Raw genomic sequence first — 24,211 nt, 5'->3', positions numbered from 1 at the left:
AACAGGCCAGTCTTTTGAAGCTGTTTTGCATGAACACATCACTGAATGCAGTCAGTCAATAATAGGGGCGACTGAGCTTAGAGATTCTGAACAAAGTGAAACAGAGCAAACAAATAAAACAGAACGGATCAAGCAACCCAGACACACTCAAGCTTTTAACATTCCACAAAGCTTCATAACTCATCCGGAGGTGCAAAAAGTCGTAGTCGAGCACATAGTCCAAAGTGAGGCTTCTGTATCAAAGGAGTCATATTCTTTCCGCTTGAGACAATTTTCGGGTAAATTACCTTGTCCAAGTCATGAGGTAGATTTTGACACATGACGCATGTTCTTCAGGACCCAGATCTGTCTGACTTGCAGCGCTCCCGTAAGATCTTGGACAGTCTTGTGCCACCTGCAGCGAATGTAGTCAAACCTTTAGGTCCCCAAGCCTTGCCTTCTGCTTACATTGAGCTGCTCAATTCAGCTTTTGGCACAGTAGAGGATGGTGATGAGCTTTTCGCTAAGTTTCTTAACACGCTGCAAAACGCTGGTGAAAAGCCCTCCCATTATCTTCACCGACTACAGACAGCTCTTGCTAAAGCTCAGAAAAGAGGTGGTGTTTCAACCAGTGAGACAGACTGACACTTGTTACGGGTGTTGGAATAATGCCCTTCTAGCCTACCTTCAGCTAGAAAGGAAAAAAGATAACCCACCACCCTTCTCAGAACTACTCTTACAGTTGAGAGTAGAAGAAGATAAGCTTACTGTCAAAGAAAGTGTTATGTGTCGACGCGGATTGAGGAGCGAACCTGCGTCAGACAGGACCCAGCGCTAAAAATAACCAGAAAACGGTTCCAAACAAAAACTATTTATTATACACCTGTGTTTAAAAGTGTAAAAACATAAAAAAAACGTCCCTCTGGTGGAGTTATCGTGGCTCGCTCTCCAGCGCCCGCAAGGACTAAAGCCGGCGCTCCTGGACTTCCTACCACCGCCAAACACCCCCCAGGTGGACACGACAAACTGATTCTCTGTGAAGCAAAGAGACGGTGAGGTAAATCAACAGATACAACTATATCTTCCAATAAACACACGCTGCCAGCAACACACTCAGGTCAGTGTCCTTTCTTTTACTTTATGCAAATGAGCAGCCTCTCACAACAAGTGGAGGATCACTTATCCTTCACGCCACAGCAGTGAGAAGCAAACTACGCAATTCTCTTTACAATTCCAGTACACTGTGTAACAAAACACCAAGTTACTATCAACAAGTACTTAAACACTTAATTACCTTTCGTGTGTGCTGACAGCATGTGTCCTCACCCCTCCCTGCCTCACGGGCTCGATGTGTCAAAACCCAGGCGCGGTCCTCAGCGTCTCACAAACGAACGTCACAAGGTCGAGTTCCCGGCAGTTCTGCTTGAATCACACATGACTTAAATGCAGAACGCCATCCAATTATCTGCTTCAGCTGCAAGTCGTCCAGGTTGCACGTGAGCACCAAGCACAGGTGCTTTCCATGATGTTGATGAGGGTGAAGACTCTTCAGCCAGCACCTTCTTCACAGACAAATCAGCTCTCATGCCACCTGGAGAGCAAAGAAAAGAAAAGAACACCAAAACATCCAGCCACGCCCCCCCCAACACACAACAGAAAGCAGAATGAAAAAGCACTTTGCTGCTACCAGGCCAAAAGTCACTTCACACGCAATAGCTGCAAACATTGATCTTGACCCCTCAATGCAAACTGATTTAACTCAAATGCGAGCACAAATGACTGAGCTTCAGAATCAGCTCTCCAAAATGAAAACTAAAAAGACTGAACCACCAGTTGTTTCCCAAAGCAACTTGGTCAAAGAGCTAAAAGCACAAATCACAGAGCTGAAATCTCATCTTGCCAGACTCAAACCGCCAAGTGCGAACCAGAAGAAAATTAACAGCCCAAAAGCTGATAACAAGGTAAAAACAAAACCCAAAGTGCCGGAAGGAAGATTGCGTTATGCCTTTGAAGGTCATGATTTTGTTCATGTTTTCAGAGATTCAGGCTGTCTTGCCTTTTCTTGTGATAACCAATGAATTTGAGCCTCCATTTTACAAAATTAGGGTTCTTAAACTTGTTAACCTGCACTAACACAAGTAGAATGTGTATAGGGGTCTCCAATAGGGGGATTGCATACCCGCCATATTGAATTTTGGTTGTGCAGGGGAGTGTGGGAAATGTGTGCCTCCTGCGGATGCACAGACACACTCAGAAAGTAAACAAAAGGCTCAGAATGCCGGGGATTAGTTAGTGCGTCCCTGGAAGCTTCAATAACCATCTCAGGAATAAACATGTGAACTTCTGTGTTTTTCCTAAGAGTATTGGAAGGACGGGAAATAAAAAGTTTAGTAAGTTCAAGCCAACACCAACCCACTGACTCTGCAGAAGCCAGAAAACTTACATGGTTGACTCAACGGTTTTCCACTCAAACCCTTTCATCAAAACCACCAACACCGTAGTTTTGTCCACAACTTGTGGCAAAGTCACTACTACCATTTGACATGTATATTAGAAAATCCCTCCCAAAATCCCCTCTCATTTGCCCAGAGCAGCCTTCTCCTGGCACGTTTTAGTGCAGAAACAGCTTTTTCTTTCTCTCTTTCTTTGGAGGTTCAGAGTCCCATCCACTGAGAAATGCATGTTTCTGGCTCAGCACAGAGACAATACAATGCACACTTACTGATCTGAATGATGTCAAAGATGAATAGCCAAGATTATCTCCATTACAACAGTTTTTTTTCCACGTGGAAAAAGGCCAAATATTACTGTAATCATTTTATGAACAATTGATATAAAACCTATAAATATGTGCAATTTACACCCCCCCCCCCCCCCCCCCAATCACTCACAAGGTAATAATTCCTAGAAATATGTTAGTTGGAACTTACCTCTCTACCAGATCCTTTTTCTTGCCTTTTAAACTTGCAGTTCTGTACCTTAACTATCTTTTATCAGGCTGGATGATCAGGAATTGCTGGACACAAATGCACGGCTCAAACAAACACCTCTGGTTATTAAAAGGCTTTAGTGGTGAGGATTGCAGAGGTTGGTACACGAGTAAGCAGTCAAGGAAAAGCAGCAGTACAAAAATCATTAGGCAAAAAGGCTTGGTCGTTGCAACAGACTGGAGGTCAGGAACACACAAGGAGGCAGGCAGGGCTATGGAACACACGTACAGAGCTGGAATGAAGGTACACGGCACAACAAACAGGCAACGAGCTAACACACCCAGTGAGCTTGTATAACCCCAGATGATAATCAGAAAATCAGGAACAGGTGTGCATGGAAAGCACCAGAACAAGGGTGTGGCCATAGAGAGGGAAACACCCATCATCAAGAACCAAGAGAAAGACAAGAGAAGTAGAGACACACAGACTAAGCAGAAAAAAAAACCCAGCAAGAGAATAAACAAACAAAAACCAATGAACTAAGAAAAATAACATACAGATCAGAGAAAAGAAATGAAAACAGATAATCAAACAAACTCAAACCCTGACATCTTTTTAGTTGCTGGTTCAAATAGTGAGTTAATAACAACTCCAGGTACATCTGGGTCCAAAATTTGCTTAAAAGTAACACATCTCTCTTTGTTTACTCTGGCTGTAGGCATGCAGACTATCCCATGATACATTGCACGAGGGCTACTTCCAAGCACTGACACATGCATTCCCCTATTGGTTTAAAATGCTTCTGCTAGAACTTTGACGAGAAGCAGAAAGTCTGACCACATTACACAGATGTTAGCCTCTCTTCACTGGCTTTCTGTTTCTGTGAGGTCTGATTTTAAGGTTTTGTTACTAACTTATAAAATCACTAGCGCATTGCCCATGGGAATCCATGGGCTCGAGATTGGGTAGTATTTATACAATAGGGAGCTGACATTTTTCAAGGGTGGTAATACCTTATGCAAAGTTTCTTCAATGAGTTGGAATAGCATTTGAGTCCAGAATGTTTTAGAACCCTAGACCTCCACAGTTTTTGGAAAAATAACTCAACCCTTTAATTTCCTGTTAATTTCATTTTTTTTTTTTTTTTGTTCACTGCCTTAATGTATTTATACATTTTTTTTAGGTTCTTGTTATCATATACACACTATATATTATTATTATTATATTATTATTATTATTATTATTATTATATACTTCTGTTTTGTCATTTGATTTTTAAATGAACCACAATGGAAATAGCTGTTTTCACTTTCTTGTGTCATCCATGTATTTTTATTGAATTTACAATTATATTATGTACTTACATTGAACTTACAAAATAAATTCATGCATGCAAGCACACATATGCATGCACGCACAGACACTTTTAAAATATAGATGATTTACTGCCCCCTGCTGGAATGGAGTGTGATCCCAGAATGCAATTATCAATATCCATTGTCCACTGTTGTTAGCTAATATCCATAGTTTCTCCAAAAATATTAGTCCAGTCAATATTCCGTTTCATCCCTGACCCAAAATGCATATGCATACCAACGGCAAATTTCAGCTCTCCCCACTTTGTCCATTATCAAATTTATACACACATACGCATGCACACAGAGCTTTTTGTCTTTTCTGCATTCTGCCACAAGCAGGTGCTTTTATTTTTACACATCCACAAACAGAGATGGTAGCGGAAGACATCAAATGCACTACTCTTCTCACTCATGGTAATGGCAACAAGACACTTAACTAAACTGACTGAACCAACTGAACTACAAAAACACAATAAACACAATACAATGCAAGAACACTAACAACACTGTTAAACTAACAATGAACCACAATAACAATATTTAAAACACCAAAACCTGAACTCCCATGGTGCATTGCAGCACAAGGTCCATTGTTCACTGTTGTTAGTGAATATCACTAATTTCTCCAAAAATATTAGTCCTATGAACTTTCCATTTTCGCAGCACTCATCCTTGATGCAAAATACATAAGCATACCAAATGGCAAATGTCTGCTCTCTCCAGTTTCTCCATGATCGAGTCCATACACACGCATGCACGCTTGCACGCACGCACACATACATCCACACACATACAGAGGCCACTTGGCTATTACAATATAGATTCACAATGTAGCGAACGTACCCTCATTCAGATCTAATCCAATAAAGTACATTAATTCTCTTTCCCAAAATTGCTGATGTCTCAAACTGTTGTTACTGTTGTTACACTTTTGAGTGATGTCCTGGTTCTACTTGGGGATGTCCCCTGAACACTCCTTCAGCCATAACCTTCCAGCAGAGTGATAATTCAGTTCTCTTCAAAGGGGTTCCTGGAACCAGCCAGGGAGTGTAAGCTTTCGGACATTTTAACTGCCACATGTCAATGTGAAAAGCTTTCCAGACCGGCCAGGATGTCTCTTCTTTCACTTGATAGTGGTAAAAAAGGCATCTGTGTTCTTGTGTTACAAATAACCTTATCTTATCCAAATAGGAAAAGTGATATAATGTTTTTCTTGTCATAAGTCATAATGTTTTTCAAGCCATAATTATTTGAAAGGCTCATTAAAAGCCTGCTAATGGGTCTTTCATTGGATTCAGGTGTGTTGGAACAGGGAGACAACTAAGAGTGTCAGGAAGGTAGATCTCGAGGACTGAACTTGGGCACCCCTGGTGTACAGAATGCTGAAGACTGGCTGTGGTAAACGCTGCTGTGAATGAAGTGCATGAAATCAAAGGAATTGTCTGTAGACCTCCAAAACAGGATTGTCTCGAAGCACAAATCTGGGGAAGGGTACAGAAACATTTTTGCTGCTTTGAAGGTCCCAAAGAGCACAGTGGCCTCCAGCATTTGTAAGTGGATGGACTCTTCCTAGAGCTGGCCGGCCATCTAAACTGAGTAATTGGGGGAGAAGGGCCTTAGTCAGAGAGGTGACCAAGAACTTGATGGTCACTCTGTCATAAATCCAGCATTCCTCGGTGGAGAGAGGAGAACCTTCCAGAATGACAACCATCTGTGCAGTAATCCACCAATCAGGCCTGTATGGTAGAGTAGCCAGACGGAAGCTACTCCTTAGTAAAATGCACATGGCAGCCTGCCTGGAGTTTACCAAAAGGCACCTGAAGGACTCTCAGACCATGAGAAATAAAATTCTCTGGTCTGATAAGACAAAAACTTTGGAAAAGCCAGGCTCCATCTCTACAATGAGGCACTGTGGTGGCACCATCATGCTGTGGGGATATTTTTCAGCGGCAAGCACTGGGAGACTAGTCAGGATTGAGGGAAATATGAATGCAGCAATGTACAGAGACATCCTGGGTGAAAACCTGCTCCAGAGTGCTCTTGACCTCAGACTAGGGCAATGGTTCACCTTTCAGCGGGACAATGACCCTAAACACACAGCCAAGATATCAAAGGAGTGGCTTCAGGACAACTCTGTGAATGTCCTTGAGTGGCCCAGCCAGAGCCCAGACCTGAATCTGATTGAACATCTCTGGAGGCATCTGAAAATGGCTGTACACTGACACTCCCCATCCAACCTGATGGAGCTTGGGAGGTGCTGCAAAGAGGAATGGGCAAAACTGTCCAAAGATAGGTGTGCCAAGCTTGTGGCATCATATTGAAGAAGACTTGAGGCTGTAATTGCAAAAGGGGCATGAACAGAGTATTGTGCAAAGGGTGTGAATACTTGTGCACATGTGATTTCTTAGGGTTTTTTTTATTTTTAATATTTGCAAAAAATAAAAAAAATTCTCATGTTGTCATTATGGGGTGTTGTGATTAGAATTTTGAGGGAAAATGAATTTACTTATTTTGGAATAGGGTTGTAACATAACACAATGTGGAAAAAGTGAAGCGCTGTGAGTATTTTCTGGATGCACTGTAGCTGCTGTTATCACAGGCCAACTGATTCTGCTCTTTTCTATTTGTCTGAGTGACTGTTGCTGGGATCCCAGAAGCTGGCACTGCTTCCAGAGGACCAGACTAACCTGGCATTGGCATTTGACATGTGCTACCAGAAGTATTCAAGAGATGAAACTAGAAACTCTGCACCAAGATGGACCATTTGTACCTTAGTAACTGATTTTTTGTTTTATTTATGTAAAATCCTTGTAGCTGGTAGAATGACCCAAGCAGAGGGTCACCCCTCTGAGCCTGGTCTGCTTGAAGTTTCTTCTCACAAACACTATAGGGAGTTTTTCCCTTACCACTGTCACCTGTGTGGTTGCTCAGTGGGGTCTTAGACCCTACCCATGTGAAGCTCCTTGAGGCAACATTTTTGTTATTTGGTGCTGTAAAAAAAATGAACGTCTGATTCCTCTTTTTTATTTTTTCCTTTTTTCTTCAGTCTTCTGGCTACTGCGAAATGTGACTGACAAGGAGTCTGTCCATTTGCGGCTTTTGTATCAACATGGTGCTGTAACATTGTGACCTCTGTGGGGGCCATCTTCCATGTAGCTATGAAGTTCTCATTCTAAGCGTATGAAAATGTATCCATTCAATCTTTAACCCCTTAACGCCCATCGTCGCATATCTACAATCTCTGACTCAAATATGCAACTTCCAAATTGACCTGTATGCCTGTTGTCGCAAATTTGCAACATGTCATCATTATTATTATAACATTATAACATAAAGTCATTACCAGAATACCCAATATAACTATCTAGTTTTTGTGCAAAAGTGAAATCAACATTATTTACCATCTACTTAAAGGCAAAAACACACAAAACATTTTTTTATATACAGCTATATAAATTCGGGCATTAAGGGTTTAAACACAGAACAGAGGGTTATGAATGCTATAATTAATTTCTTCTAACACACACCCCTAAAACATACACACAGTAACTAGAAACCTGTACTTTCCTTCAGTTACTGTTTACATTGTTATTTGTTGTATCTAATTTACTTTCCTGGTATGGTTATGTGCACAAACTGTGCAAGTGTTGTGAACCCTCTCATATAAGGTGTGTCTCAGTGTGGCACTCTTTAAATAAAGAAGTACACTGTGCTTGAGGTTTTTGTTAGTATAATCCTCAAGAGTCCAGACATATAAAACATCTGGACTTGCCAGTGAGTCCATGGACCCCTGAAGGTTAAGACGCAAACTCTTCCTGGTGACAGATGATGTCAGTGCAACAGGACAGTCCCAGACCACAGATCATTATTATTATAGCTAATAAATTGATGTGCTATTAACACAGCATGGGCAATGGATATGAAAACAGTCTGGCATCGGGTGGAAAATAAAAATATATTTGGGTTGTCCTGTATGGAGGACGAGACCTGTCATAAGTAGAAATAAATAAATGAAAAGATAAATTACATTAATGTATAAATAAAAGGATAAATTGATAAATAAAATGATAAATAAAATGATAAATTCCTAAGTCAATTTAAAAAGCAAAATTAAATAATTTTATTGTATTATTTGTTAATTTAGACATTTTTACAATCATTTATTTTGCAATTTTGAGTTTTTGAATTTTTTTTAAAGTTGCAAATTATTTATTTAATTATTTATACATTTTGACAACCATTTATTTTGTTTTTTACAGTTTTTAAATTTATTTCATTAGTATTTTACACTTTTTGAAATTTATTTATTTTGTCTTTTCGCTGCCTGTCATGTCATGATTTTGTCTTTTTGCTGTCATAATTAGAAATAAATAAATCAAATGATAAATTACATTAACGTATAAATAAAAAGATAAATTGATAAATAAAATGATAAATGCTTAAATAAATGTAAGCTATAAAAGTAAAAGTAGATATTTTTGACATTTGACATTTTGACAGTCATTTTTTTGCAATTTTGACTTTTTGATTTTTTGTTAAAGTTGCTATTTATTTATTTATACGTTTTGAAAATCATTTATTTAGGTTTTATACTTTTTGAAATTGATTTAATTAGCATCTTAGGCTTTTTGTAATTTATTTATTTTGCATTTTCGCTGCCCTGTCATTTAGTAATTTTGTCTAGGTCTAAGGTTTCATATAGGCTATAAATGATCACAATAGCTATCCCATTATTTTAAGGTTCGGTGTTTGCACTGCCCACAAGAATGATCTTATAGTGGCACCTCCGTGCCAAACATGGAGATGGTGCTGCTGTTTCCACATCAACCTCCAGTGCTCCTGAACTAAGTCGACTCAATGTCAATGCTGATCGAGGTTCATCTTTGTTTTTTTTTTTTTTTTAATTATTATAATCATAGTAGCCTACAGTAGCCTGCTATTGTCTACTAACTGTGTTCCATTCCACCAGGCACAAGCACCTCTGTCCCTTGTGAGAGGATTTTCTCCAAGGCTGGGGAAATTGTAAACAAATGGAGAAACCGTTTCAAACCCACTGTTGTGGAACAAATACTTTTCTTAAATAAAATTTGGAAACATGTAACCCTGTTCCACAAAATACTCCTCAGTAAACACATTACCCCAATATCACCCTTTGTTGCACAAGCACATTCCACACTTCCCCCACACTGATAAATTTGTATAGCACTTTACTGTATACGAGGGCTGTCAATAAAGTAACGGTCCTTTTTTTTTTTTTCAAAAACTATATGGATTTCATTCATATGTTTTTACGTCAGACATGCTTGAACCCTCGTGCGCATGCGTGAGTTTTTCCACGCCTGTCGGTGACGTCATTCGCCTGTGAGCACTCCTTGTGGGAGGAGTCGTCCAGCCCCTCGTCGGAATTCCTTTGTCTGAGAAGTTGCTGAGAGACTGGTGCTTTGTTTGATCAAAATTTTTTCTAAACCTGTGAGACACATCGAAGTGGACACGGTTCGAAAAATTAAGCTGGTTTTCAGTGAAAATTTTAACGGCTGATGAGAGATTTTGAGGTGATTCTGTCGCTTTAAGGACTTCCCATGGTGCGAGACGTCGCGCAGCGCTCTCAGGCGCCGTCGTCAGCCTGTTCAAGCTGAAAACCTCCATATTTCAGGCTCTATTGATCCAGGACGTCGTGAGAGAACAGAGAAGTTTCAGAAGAAGTCGGTTTCAGCATTTTATCCGGATATTCCACTGTTAAAGGAGATTTTTTTTAATGAAAGACGTGCGGACGGGTCCGCGCGTCGGGACGCAGCCGCCGCGATGCTCCGCCACAGGAAAAACACCTCTGTTGAAAGCCTTAAGGACAAGTTGGAACATGTCCTGCCTGTTAAACAATTTCTCATATACTCACTCCACTGAAAGCCATCAAAAGCCGCCTGGATTTTACAAATGGTTATCAACACGGAGGTGTTTTTCCTGTGCCGCCGCACCGCGTCGGCTGCGTCCCGACGCGCGGATCCGTCCGCACGTCTTTCATTAAAAAAATCTCCTTTAACAGTGGAATATCCGGATAAAATGCTGAAACCGACTTCTTCTGAACTTCTCTGTTCTCTCACGACATCCTGGATCAATAGAGCCTGAAATGTGGAGGTTTTCAGCTTGAACAGGCTGATGACGCCGCCTGAGAGCGCTGAGCGACGTCTCGCACCATGGGAAGTCCTTAAAGCGACAGAATCACCTCAAAATCTCTCATCAGCCGTTAAAATTTTCACTGAAAACCAGCTTAATTTTTCGAACCGTGTCCACTTCGATGTGTCTCACAGGTTTAGAAAAAAGTTTGATCAAACAACGCGCCAGTCTCTCAGCAACTTCTCAGACAAAGGAATTCCGACGAGGGGCTGGACGACTCCTCCCACAAGGAGTGCTCACAGGCGAATGACGTCACCGACAGGCGTGGAAAAACTCACGCATGCGCACGAGGGTTCAAGCATGTCTGACGTAAAAACATATGAATGAAATCCATATAGTTTTTGAAAAAAAAAAAAGGACCGTTAATTTATTGACAGACCTCGTATAGCACAAGCACTTTTCCACAAGCCACCTATAGTGAATATTTAGCCCATTGGCTAAAAGTGCACTCCCCCCCTGAACTCATTCCCATCATGACAACACCATCTATGTGGAGTTTGTCAGCTATAGTTCCAACCCTAAACTATAGGCCATTCTCGTTATAGGTAGAGAAATTGCCTTCTTTCTGCAATTAGTAGACATAAAAGAAATGATAGACAAAAAACAATCGGGTAAACATTCAATTTCCTTAATAATCAAGTACGACAATGAATTCTCCCGGTCATAACATTTTATTCTCAAGTTGAGATAAGTTGCATTTCTACGGATGTGTCAATACTGTTTCATTAGGGTTTTTGTTGTTGTTTTTTTTGTTTTTTTTGCCTGTTGTAATTTCAACAAACCACCAGATGACGCCAGTTGTCCCTGATGCATTGATGCCTCGAACCTATTTGTGATACAATCAGGAAGAAGATTCAAACGCCTCACAGCAAGGGCGTAGGTTTGGTCTCAGCTTTGGTAGGGACAATACCACCCCCCCGCCCCCCTGCCCACCACCACCACCACCCCCTAAAAAACAAATACAAAAACAAAACTTGGAGTTGCATTGTGGCTCAGTGTTTTTTTCTTCTCAATTGTAGCTGAGGTTCCCGTCATTGCTTTGACGTCATGGTCCTCAACCTGAAAAATCAGTGGGCTTCTCAAGTTTCTGAGCAACAGCTTAACTCTTCCAAGGATCCACAACAGTGAGCATCTTTTAACAAAATTGTGCGCCCTCAATAAGAAGGCCTGTATGTAAGTTTTCACTCTTGACAATTTTCAGGTGCAAAGGTTGCCTTGCACATTACTTTTGTCATTTGTCTTTATTTTAAAATCTGTACAAGACAGACATCTAACTGTGGTTTCCTGCCACCTCCACCTTGTCACCTTACAGCAGTAATGTCAAAAACACCTAGAGCAACAAATACACCTAAAATAAATTTAAAAACCAGTCCACTGTGTCTATACATGTATTTTTAGATATTTTATTGATAAAAATCAACACATTATAAAAGTGCATTTCTAAATAACTAACTACTAATTTGGGAAAAGTGTACACTCTTAACTTTGCACTTTCAGAAAATAAGAAGTGCATGGAACCAAATCAAAAGTAATAAATCAGTAAATAACCTGCATGTACCTGAACGTTTTAAAGGAATGAATACTTTTTGCATCTTGAAGACATTTCTGTTCCTCCAGGTATATATGGATGAGTATAGATTAACAAATGTATAAAATAAACAAATGTTGCAAATTAATCACCTCATTTGATGAAGTCATTATGAGTGATCACCTGAATCAACTTGTTGTGGCACAAATGATATGAGTTGGTGTAGGATATACAAGCAGTTCCAGTCAAACGTTTGAGCGCACTTTCCTATTCAAATGAAAGGGAAAGTGTGTCCAAAATGTTTTACTGGTACTGTATACATAAGGACAGCGTGACAGTGGTGAGATTCACAAAAAGTGGGATTAAATCAATGATCGGCTCTGAGCACTTTCTTGTTTGCAATGGTGATGGACAAGAATGCCCAGGTGTCTCCATGGACTATGATATTTACAGATGATACTGTGAGGCTAAGATGAGCTGGGAAAGGGGGAGGTATGCTCTGGAGGGGAAGAGGAATGCAAGTCTGTAGAAGCAAGATGGTGGAAAAGGAAAACCTTTATCCACCAATAAATGTTGATTTGATGAGAGTGGTCTCTTCTAGCATGACAGTGTTTCTTGTCTACTTGACACAAATGCTCACTGAATGGACTTTCAATGCCACAGTCAAACCAAAAAGTATGATTCCACTGAACATTTCAGATGCAATCAAGCCCAGAGAAGTGGATGGATCTTCTGGACAGTGGTGATGTACAGTATGACTTCTGTTTTGCATAGTACAACTTTAAGTGGCATCTCTTGATGCAATGATAAAGAGTAGACACTGATGAACAGTGCACACTGGCTATGTTTACATGCTGTTAATATTCGGGATAAGGTCAATATTCCGGTTTCTGAATCATTAGGGATAACCGTTTACATGCTTAAGCAGACACAGTTACTCCTGTATACATGGTCATTGGTATCATTTGGAATATCTCCATCTAAACAGCGACGCGTCTCTTCCACCGGTGCTTGATTTGGTCTGGCGTTCGTGCAAATCCTGCTTCGTGTAACGTTTTGGCCACCTTCTTGTAAATGTCGCTATCTTGGTACTTTCCACCATCAATAAAAGACATGATATTCATGTCTTTCACGATACTAATGTAGTACTCGGTTTCGTCCTCGCTCCAAAGGTGTGGTGCTGTGCTGCCGCATCTGGATTTCCCCATGCTTGTTTATCTCTGCTTCTGTGGTGTGCGGTGGGTTGCGCGCGCCGCATACAAGTAGTTGCCGTACTCAAAACCAAGTTTCCTTGTGGATAGGACATGCGCAGAACACAAAATAATGTTCCTTTCTATGGGGAAATCCCAATGCGCATTTATATGACCTGATATTCGGGTTAGAAAAGGAGTAATCCAGGGGTCATATTCAGGTTTTTAAAAACCGGAATATGAGCATATCAGGTTTTTGCGGGTGTTTACATGGTCGTGCGCAACCGGGTTATTGCTAATATTCCGGTTATGAAAGGGTTATTGGCTGCATGTAAACGTAGTCACTGACAAAGGTTTGCCAAAGTCTTCCCGTTTGCCAAGGTTTGCCATAAGATGCATAACAGCTTTTTATGGAATGATGTCAGGAAAGGAGACCTGACCAGATTTCTTGATTCATTTAATGATATTCTTAATGTTAGAAAATGAGCAAGCCAAAAACCTTGTGATTTCTATTTACAGTCACTGTCACAGTAAAACCTATTGACATCTGTTAGATGTGGAGCCACATGTTTGCACTAGAATCATTAAAACACCTAATTAGGGGATATCTTTTTGGAAAATGGTCAAAATACTGGCAAAATATTAGCAATCCATTAGTCATTATGAACACTGCATATCTAGTATGGGTTTTCAGCTGTACAGCAGAGGAGGAAAACAGCATGACAATGAGCAGAACAATCACACAAACCAAGAAGTCTTCGTTATGTGGTGCATTTAATTTAGATGCTGTCGGCTGCAGAACAAAGGCTTCTGCTAACTGCAAGACAGTGTGAAGTGAGAAGACTGTGCGAGCATTCAGTGTTCAAGGTGATGGTCCCTGATGACTATTCCAGCTATCAGCCTAACGAGGCCTGGTTCGCTGGTGTCTTATCCTTATTACTTTAGGTTATAATGAGGGTCAGGCTGTTAGGCCATTCAGCTCTGATCACCCTTATTACTGAAAAAGAGGGAAAAAGAAGCGTTTGCTCATACACAGAGGGATTTTCATTATGTTGCTTGTGCTCATATTTTTGTCTGTAGTTTTTGGGTTCTTTTAAACATGCAATTGCATTTTTCAGATTTTATTTTGCTTTGGGTCAGCAATTAACAGCAGAAACAAGACACCTGAGACAGAGCTAACAACTGATGCTGCTTTCCACACACACAAAACAATGTATGTCGTCTCTCTTTAGCTCATACCTTTTGGTTTGACATGAGAAGAAATCAAAGACCTTATAATTCCGCTCAACACAAAGTTACCCCACTCCACGGCACTCTGTGCCAATGTTATTGGAGATTAAATGGCCAAAATCCTGAATGAGACTGATGGAAATATTTTACAGTGATGATGATCAAGTGTGAACAGTTGTTTAAAGAATGCTTTGTAAAATCTTGGAATGTCCTATAATATTTCTTTGTAGTTTTAGTGCCACTATTATTTATAAATAACAAAGGTTAATTTTAATGATAATTTTATCAATAAATGTAAAATTAAGGATAAACCTATAAAGATAAACCCATGAAATCTTAATATGAGCAAATGTCAAACCAAAGATTGGAAATGTCTTTATGTTGTAAAAGAATGTTCCCATCTCGACAGGGTGACCTTGAGGGCCAGCTTTCAAGTAATCACCTTTTAAAAACTGTGCGTCAAAACAAATGAGTGTGCATGAGTGTCGTGCCATGTTCCATTCACACACATTCAGTCCTCTTTGAGAGCTTTTATCAACGTCACTTGATCCTGAGGAACGCTGAGGAAACAGCAGTGCAGAGGGACTCTGCGGTTATGGAAAGAGGGATCTAATGCTCCCCCACTTTGAGAATCTGACTCGAATGTCCTCATTACATTGTACAAGTACATACATAAGTTTACATACACTTAAACTTTCACGACTATACCTCAATCTATGGTGCACAGTCTAAGGCACAAAGCATATTTAATTAGAGATGTCCATCACATTTTTGCTATTTACTTAATGGAATATCTGAGCTCAAACTAAAGCAAAAATCAGCTGAATTAAATCTCTAAATTATTCAGGTTTGGAGTCCTGTCTTATTCATCCCCTTTTCTTTTCCTTCCGTTTACCCCGGTCTTGACTTTATTGTTTTTATTTTTGTCACTTGATTATTTTCATTCTAGTTTGGTTCTGATTATTCGTGTTCATGTATTATTCTGTGGTCCCTGGTTTGGTTCTCTGTATTGCATTTTCAGTTCAGTCATTTATTGCTTTTCTTTCTGTTTGTTGTAGTCACTAGTTTCATTCTGGTTACCTTTTATTTTGTTAGTCATTGGTTATCTTCAGTTGTAATTATGTACTCTGGTTTTGCTTTTATTTATCTTCAGTGTTTCGTATCTGATTATGTTCTGTTTGTGATTTATTGCATTCTCTATTTATTAGTTATTTTGTATTGTCTTCTTAGTATCGGTCATTGTATTTATTTTATACTTTATTCAGTGTCTGTTCCAATTTCGTTTATTATTATTATTATTGATCTCCTAGTTTCCCGCATTGTAGGTTAGTCACATTAGTTCCTAGTTTTTCCCCCTTTTGTTTTGCTCACATATTGTCTGCCTTAAGCACGTCACATTTTCCAGTCACTTACGTGGTCTGTCCATAAAGTAACGGTCCTTTTTATTTTTTTAAAAAAACTATATGGATTTCATTCATATGTTTTTACGTCAGACATGCTTGAACCCTCGTGTGCATGCGTGAGTTTTTCCACGCCTGTCGGTGACGTCATTCGCCTGTGAGCACGCCTTGTAGAAGGAGTGGTCCTGCCCCCTCGTCGGATTTTCATTGTCTGGAAATGGCGGAATGAAAAGGACTTTTTTTCCATCAGAATTTTTTCAGAAGCTGTTAGAGACTGGCACCTGGAAACCATTTGAAAAAGTTATCTGGCTTTTGGTGAAAATTTTACGGGCTTCACAGAGAATAAGGACTTTAACTACAGCTTTAAGGACCCCTTTAAGGACGGTCGGTGTGCCGCGCTCCGAGCTGCGACGTTGCGGCTTGGGAGCGTTATGCTGTCTGCTTCCTGATGAGGACCCCGGAGGGAGGTGCTGTTCTCGGACCTGGTCTGTTCGGTCACCGGGAGGCTTCCCGTTAAAGGGGGGGTACTGTTGTGTGTTGGGGGGGTGTGGCTGGACATTTTGGTGTTCTTTTCTTTTCTTTGCTCTCCAGGTGGTATGAAAACTGATTTGTCTGTGGAGAAGGTGCTGGCTGAAGAGTCCTTCACCCTCATCAACGTTATGTGTAGCACCTGTGGATGGTGCTCACGTGCAGCCTTGAAGACTTTCAGCTGAAGCAGATAATGAGATGGCGTTCTGCATTTAAGCCATGTGTGATTCGAGCAGAATTGCTGGGAACTCGACCTTGTGATGTTCGTTTGTGAGACACTGAGGACCGCGCCTGGGTTTGACACATCGTGCCTGTGAAGGAAGAAGGGTGAGGGACACATGCTGTCAGCACACATCAGAGGTGATTAATTGTTTGACTAATTGTTGATAGTAACTTGGTATTTTGTTACGCAGTAGATTTGAATTGTGATGAGAATTGTGCAGCTCGCTTCTCACTGCCGTGGCGTGCGGAGTGGTAATCCTCCACCTGTTGTGAGAAGTTGCTCATTTACATAAAGCTTAAATACAGACCTGAATGTGTTGCTGATAGTGTGTGCCTTTTGAAGGATATTGATTGTAGCTGCTGACTTACCTCACCTTTTCTATCCTTCGCAGAGAGTCGGTTTGTGGTGTCCACCTGGGGGGTGTTTGGCGGTAAAGTGAGTCCAGAAGTGCCGGGCTTCGATCCTTTTAGGCGCTGGAGAGCGTGCCAGCCTTCACTCCACCAGACTGACGCATCTTTTGTTCATACACTTTGTTATGCACCAGAGGGTGGAAAAATAAATTGTTTTGTATTAGAACCGCTTTCTGGTTATTTTAGCGCTGGGTTCCGTCAGACGCACGTCCGCTCCTCAACCTGCGTCGACACATAACAGTAGTTCCCGGCCATTCCATAATGGACCCAGCGGCAGAGGCGGTTCCATTCGCCGAAAGAGTTCAAGAACACTTGGAGAAAATATGGGAGCAATTACAGACATCTCGCAAACCAAATTGAACAAAACAGACGCCCGTGTTATGGAGCTTGCAGCGCAAGCCGTTCCGCTTCCTGCTGCTCCAGCTGCGGCACCATCGATACCGGTGCAGATAACTCCGTCACCAGAGATTCGGCGTCCGAACCGATTATTTTGTCATCCGGAGCCTTATGCGGGAGACGTTGAAGCCTGTGCTTCATTTTTGATGCAATGTTCTCTGGTGACGTATCTCCAGGTGTTCTGGGACAGGCAAAATAATACACACACAAAAAAAAACAAAAAAAACCAAAAAAAAAAAAACTTGTATGGCTAATGTTTTGTTTCTTTGAATAGGGGTTATAATTTGTTTGGGGAGTCAGAGGCGTGTCTGGTGGGAGTGAAGGATAGGCGGTTAGAAGCCCGTCTGGACCTCACTTGATCGTTGTTTTTTTATGTGTATTTAGGTATTTTCTGTTTGGTCGGGGGTCGTTTTGTTTTGTTGTTTTTTATTTCCCTACTTCCCTAACCCCAACCTCACTTGCCCCAAGACCGTCGTCTTGTGGGTTGTGGGGTGGTGCAGGTTGTCACGCTGAGCGTTCTCAGACGACCTCTGCACCTGGGGGGGGTTGTTAGGGGCCGTTTTTTCTTGGTTGGTTAGGGCCCGGTTCCACTCCAGCCGTCGGTGGGGCCTTTGTACCGTTTCGTCATTGGTGTTGCCGGGGTGTGGTGCAGCGGGAAACATACCTCAGTCGGAGAGGTGTGCTGATCTGTTGCCGTTCGCCATTCGGTAGTTCCACCCCTCCCGAGAGGCTGGGGTATGGTCGAGTTGGGGCACCGGATGTATTTCCGGTTTTCCGCTGCGCCTAGGGTTTGGGGCTGGGTTAGTTTTTCCTGTTCCCTTCCCCGGCTTGATGTTTTGTGCTGTTCACCAAAATTGAGCCGCCGAGGGGCTGTGGGAGGGACATGGGTCTTTCGGGGTGCCGGGGAAGATAACAGGGTTTAAACGGTTGTTTTATTTGCCCCCGGGGTTGTTTAGGGTAGTCCTCCGGGGGTTGGACTTTGATTTTGTTTTGTTTCCGTCCGGGTTCCACCTCCAGGGTTGATGGGACGGTCCTCTGGGGTGGAATTGGTTTGTGGGGGCCGACTAGCCGAGTGTGGCCGGGTCTGGGGTTCCGGGTTGTGGGGAGGGTGCCTCCTGGGGTTTGATGGTACGGTCCTCTGGGGGGCGCCGTTTGCTCCATGTGTACCTGGGGACCTTTGTGGGATTCCGGTTCTGGCTATTCCTCCTGGAACCGGCGGTAAAGGCCTTCTGGGGGGTGTTGGGCTCTGCAGTTGTTCTGGGGGGGTTGTTTGTTATTTTCTTTTATGCATTTATGTTTGTATTGTGTTTGTGGGGCTGTGTTGGGTTTTTGCATTTGGGAGTTTTTCTTTTCTTCCCGGGGTTGGATGGGACGGTCCCCTGGGGAGGTTTTGGGTGGGTTTTATGTTTTTCTTGTATGTTGGATTGTACTAGGGACTGTTTTGGGGTTTTTGTTGATGCCAGCCGGCCTTCCAGCTGCGGTGCCCTGTCCTGCTGTCTGTGGTGGACCTTGGGAGCGTTATGCTGTCTGCTTCCTGACGAGGACCCCGGAGGGAGGTGCTGTTCTCGGACCTGGTCTGTTCGGTCGCCGGGAGGCTTCCCGTTAAAGGGGGGGGTACTGTTGTGTGTTGGGGGGGTGTGGCTGGACATTTTGGTGTTCTTTTCTTTGCTCTCCAGGTGGTATGAAAACTGATTTGTCTGTGGAGAAGGTGCTGGCTGAAGAGTCCTTCACCCTCATCAACGTTATGTGCAGCACCTGTGGATGGTGCTCACGTGCAGCCTTGAAGACTTTAAGCTGAAGCAGATAATGAGATGGCGTTATGCATTTAAGCCATGTGTGATTCGAGCAGAATTGCTGGGAACTCGACCTTGTGATGTTCGCTTGTGAGACGCTGAGGACCGCGCCTGGGTTTGACACATCGTGCCTGTGAAGGAAGAAGGGTGAGGGACACATGCTGTCAGCACACATCAGAGGTGATTAATTGTTTGACTAATTGTTGATAGTAACTTGGTATTTTGTTACGCAGTAGATTTGAATTGTGATGAGAATTGTGCAGCTCGCTTCTCACTGCCGTGGCGTGCGGAGTGGTAATCCTCCACCTGTTGTGAGAAGCTGCTCATTTACATAAAGCTTAAATACAGACCTGAATGTGTTGCTGATAGTGTGTGCCTTTTGAAGGATATTAATTGTAGCTTGCTGACTTACCTTTTCTATCCTTCACAGAGAGTCGGTTTGTCGTGTCCACCTGGGGGGTGTTTGGCGGTAAAGTGAGTCCAGAAGCGTGAGAGCGTGCCAGCCTTCACTCCACCAGACTGACGCATCTTTTGTTCATACACTTTGTTATGCACCAGAGGGTGGAAAAATAAATTGTTTTGTTATTAGAACCGCTTTCTGGTTATTTTAGCGCTGGGTTCCGTCAGACGCAGGTCCGCTCCTCAACCCGCGTCGACACATAACATACGTCCTCTGTCTCGCCCCTGCCCGGTACTTTAGCTCCGCGGACTGCCTTCCTGTATACCGAACCCTTGCCTGTATTAAAGACTAACCTTTTTACTCATACGTCCTGTTTGAGAGCCTGCATTTTGTCATCTCTGCTCGGGGCTTTTACAACCATTACAGTGGTACCTGTTACTTCTCTTAAATCAGAGTACCCCACATTCCAATTTGCTGTTATTAACAGGGTGCACTGAGAAGTGACAGGTTTTCTGGTGAGACAACAATTTAACACATTGTTACCTCCAGTGCTACAGTGTGCACGACGACTGCACACTGATCAGCATGCATTGATGGAATTAATGGAAAAAATGTGATGCCAGCAGCATTGTTTCCGGTAAGGAAAAACAATACACTTTTATCGTTTTACATGTCGGTTTTAGTTTTCTGTAAGGATGTATGTAACCCAGGTTAGCAATGTCAACTTTAAAGTACAGTAAAAGCATGTTAATAAAGCATCAATAAATACATTGGATAAAAAAAAAGATAATAAATATGTCAATATGATTAAATATTCATTAAAAAAACATCTGTAATATATTACTTTAATCAGGAGTATGTTAAAGCTTAAAAAAATTAATTTCATGGTTATTTTGGTTTAAAATGTCTTTAGGCTTTTATTTTGAAAAGCACGTTGCTGCGTGACCCGTGTAACTTGCAGCAACCAATTGGAGTCTTCCCTGCTAGATGAGGGAGATATGCACATAGCAGACATGGGCTGCAGGAGAGGAGAGAAAGAGAGAAGGAAAATAGAAGTCTAAAGACGTTTTATTTTATTTTAATGGAGATCTGTACAATGTGGTTATACTTTAGGGAAATATGAAGCTAAAGTATTGAATTTTAGTTCTTTTGTGTATATTTTGTGGGTACAATGTGAAGCATTGAAGCTAAACTAAACCCAGTGTGTGGGCGAGCTCAATGTCGGACTTATTGCCGCCCATCTACTCTGTGACGTAGCCATTTTGATGGGCACAAGTTGAGACAAAGAGTAGACTTTTCTTTATTTTAGAGCTACCGGATTATGTATTTTGTGTATTTATGCACATTTTATGTTGGTTAGAGTTGGGTTGAGAAATAGCCACTTAAGTCATCTTTGAGCACGAGGTTGAAACAAGATGGCAAGCCGCCCTTTGACCTTCTGATCTGTGCATCCGTCTGAGAGTTAACGCCCTCTGCTGGACTGTACATATATTCCTTCTGAACTGGTAGGATTTACCCAAACTTCTGCAAAGCTGCCGTGGACACTGAACTGTTAATTCAAAGAAAGTAAAGGACTATTGAAAACTGGGAAGAAGAAAAAAAAGACTTTATATTCATTTTGGGAAGAAAAACAAGACTTCAAAAAAAGGATGTGCTCGCAGAAGGACTAAATTTCCTCAGTGACCCCTAAACATATACCGACAGTAGATTACATCACTGCAGTGGAGTCAGCCATTAAATATAACAGTTTGTCAGAGTCAGAAGCTGGGGACCTCCGACTAAGAGTCACAGCAGTGCTGAACAGTGCTAAGCCTCCTCCGTCCAATATCACAGGAGAAGAACAGAAAGCTTTGTCAGCACTGCAAAAGGACCAAACCATCCTTATCCTGCCAGCGGATAAAGGCAGATGCATGGTGGTCCTGAACACATCTGACTATGAGGTCAAGATCAACAACTTGCTCAGTGACTCCAATACATACGAACATCTGAAGAGAGACCCCACGAGCGGCTATAAGAAGAAAATCATTAGCTACCTCCAAAACCTGGAGAAAGAGGGACTCATTGACAGGCAGACATACTACAGACTGTACCCTGGGGACGCCACTCCGTGCATCTATGGACTGCCCAAAATCCACAAACAGGACGTGCCACTCAGGCCTATTGTATGTAGCACAGATTCCATCACGTACAATGTGGCCAAGCACCTCAAGTGGATTTTGGCTCCTCTAGTGGGTAACTCAGAACACCATGTGGAGAACACACAAGATTTTGTGAACAAGATCAAGGACCTGCAGCTGGAGGCAGATGAAACAATCGTGTCTTTTGATGTGACTTCATTGTTCACCTGCATCCCAACCGCTGAGGCCGTCTCAGCTGTGAGGCAGAGACTGCTGGAGGATGTGTCTCTACTTGAAAGGACCAAACTCACACCAGACCACATCTGCCAGCTCTTGGAGATCTGTCTTAACACCACGTATTTCCTGTTTAGGGGGAATTACTACAGGCAGATTCATGGCTGTGCGATGGGGTCTCCGGTGTCCCCCATTGTGGCCAATCTGTACATGGAGCGAGTGGAGAAGACAGCCTTGACGTCTTTCATGGGCATCTCTTCCAGTCACTGGTTCAGATATGTTGATGACACATGGGTTAAAATCAAGCAACAGGAAGTTGAGGACTTTACAGAACACATCAACTCGGTGGATGCCAATATCAAGTTCACACGTGAGGATGCCAGAAACAACCATTTAGCCTTCTTGGACTGTGATGTTACGATTGGAGAGAACAGGCAGCTCCAGACAGGGGTTTACAGAAAACCAACTCACACTGACCAATATCTGCTCTTTGGCTCAAACCACCCCCTTGAACACAAGCTCAGGGTGATCAGGACGCTTCAACACAGAGCCCTACAGGTGCCCACAACTGCAGAGGGAAGGGCTAAAGAACAACAACTTGTCCGGAAAGCCCTCACAGTATGTGGGTACCCACGATGGTCCCTGGACAAAGTGCAGAAGTCCCAGAGAACAAAGAAATCAGATAGACAGGAGACAGAGACAAGAAGAAGAGGAGTGTCTCTCCCTTATTTAGCAGGAGTAAGGGAAAACTACAGAGGATCTTCAGACAGCACAAAATCCCAGTTTACTTTAAACCGGTTAACACCTTGAGACAGAAATTAGTTCACCCTAAGGACAGGATCCCTAGTTACAAACAGAGCAATGTTGTTGTGTGGGCCGCCAGAAGAGGAGGTACTGCTGGCCCACCACCAGAGGGCGCCCTGCCTGAAGTGCGGGCTTCAGGCACGAGAGGGCGCTGCCGCCACGGACACAGCCGGGAGTGACAGCTGTCTCTCATTATTTCCTGACAGGTGTCACTCATTCTTCATCATCTCACTCCATAAAACCCAGACGTCATCTCCACCTCATCGCCGAGATATCGACTTCTATGGAGGTAACTTTCTCTGCCTGTATTGATTAATTCCAAGAGCTATTGTGTTGCAGCTGTCAACCAGAGGACCGGCGTGGGTCGCGACTGTTTCGTCCTACCTACGTCCCGTCAGATAAGTGTTTGAGACAGGAGCTGCACGAGTGTGTTAGAGGTGGAGGTGGCATTCCCACCGTTGTTGTTACAGGGTGTACACACACCCACACTTGACTGTCTTTGCTCTTCGCCAGCAGTACCAGATCCGACAGTCGGGGACGGTGATCACCTGGGAATTCGGGACTTGGCAGCTCCAGTATTCACCAGGTTCGGTGGCGGCGGAAATCGTGTGGTTCCGGCTCTTCTCAGGACAGACGTCTTCTATCCTCGAGCCTGCCCACACGTCACCTTTGTGGATTGACTGTTATCAGATTCTGAGATTGTCTGTGTATTCGTTGTGCACCTTCACAACATTAAATTGTTACTTTTTTGGCTCATCTATTGACCGTTCATTTGCGCCCCCTGTTGTGGGTCCGTGTCACTACACTTTCACAACAGGATATCTCGGCCAGCGTCATGGATCCCGAGGGGCGTCACCCATCTGTTGGACAGCCAATGGAAGAGCAGGGTGCACAGGCGTCTGCAGGAGGTGTGCTCGGTGAGTTGCAGCAAATCCTCACCGCCTTTACCGCTCGGCTGGATTTGATGTCCGAGCAAAACATCATCCTTAATCGCAGGATGGAGGCTCTCACCACACAGGTGGAAGCGCGTGATCAGAGCGCTGCTGCGGCTCCTCCTCCTGCCGACCCGGTGCCGAATACAGACATTCCACTGGTCATTCAACAAACCCCCCCACCATCCCCTGAAGCATACATAAGTCCCCCAGAGCCGTACGGGGGTTGTGTAGAGACGTGCGCGGACTTTCTGATGCAGTGTTCACTCATCTTTGCACAACGACCCATGATGTACGCGTCTGACGCCAGCAAGGTGGCTTATGTTATTAATTTGCTTCGGGGTAAGGCACGCGCCTGGGCTACGGCGCTCTGGGAACAGAACTCACGGTTGTTATCAGCATACACTGGGTTTGTGGGGGAGTTCAGAACAGTGTTTGATCACCCTAACAGAGGAGAGACCGCTTCAACAATGCTGCTGTCAATGCGACAGGGGCGCCGGTGCGCAGCCGAATATGCAGTCGACTTCCGCATCGCGGCTGCGAGGTCCGGCTGGAATAACGTTGCGCTCCGCGCCGCCTTCATAAACG

This window comes from Thalassophryne amazonica, chromosome 3, assembly GCF_902500255.1.
Source record: "Thalassophryne amazonica chromosome 3, fThaAma1.1, whole genome shotgun sequence".
Classification (NCBI taxonomy): Eukaryota; Metazoa; Chordata; class Actinopteri; order Batrachoidiformes; family Batrachoididae; genus Thalassophryne; species Thalassophryne amazonica.
This window is presented reverse-complemented; position numbering follows the sequence as displayed.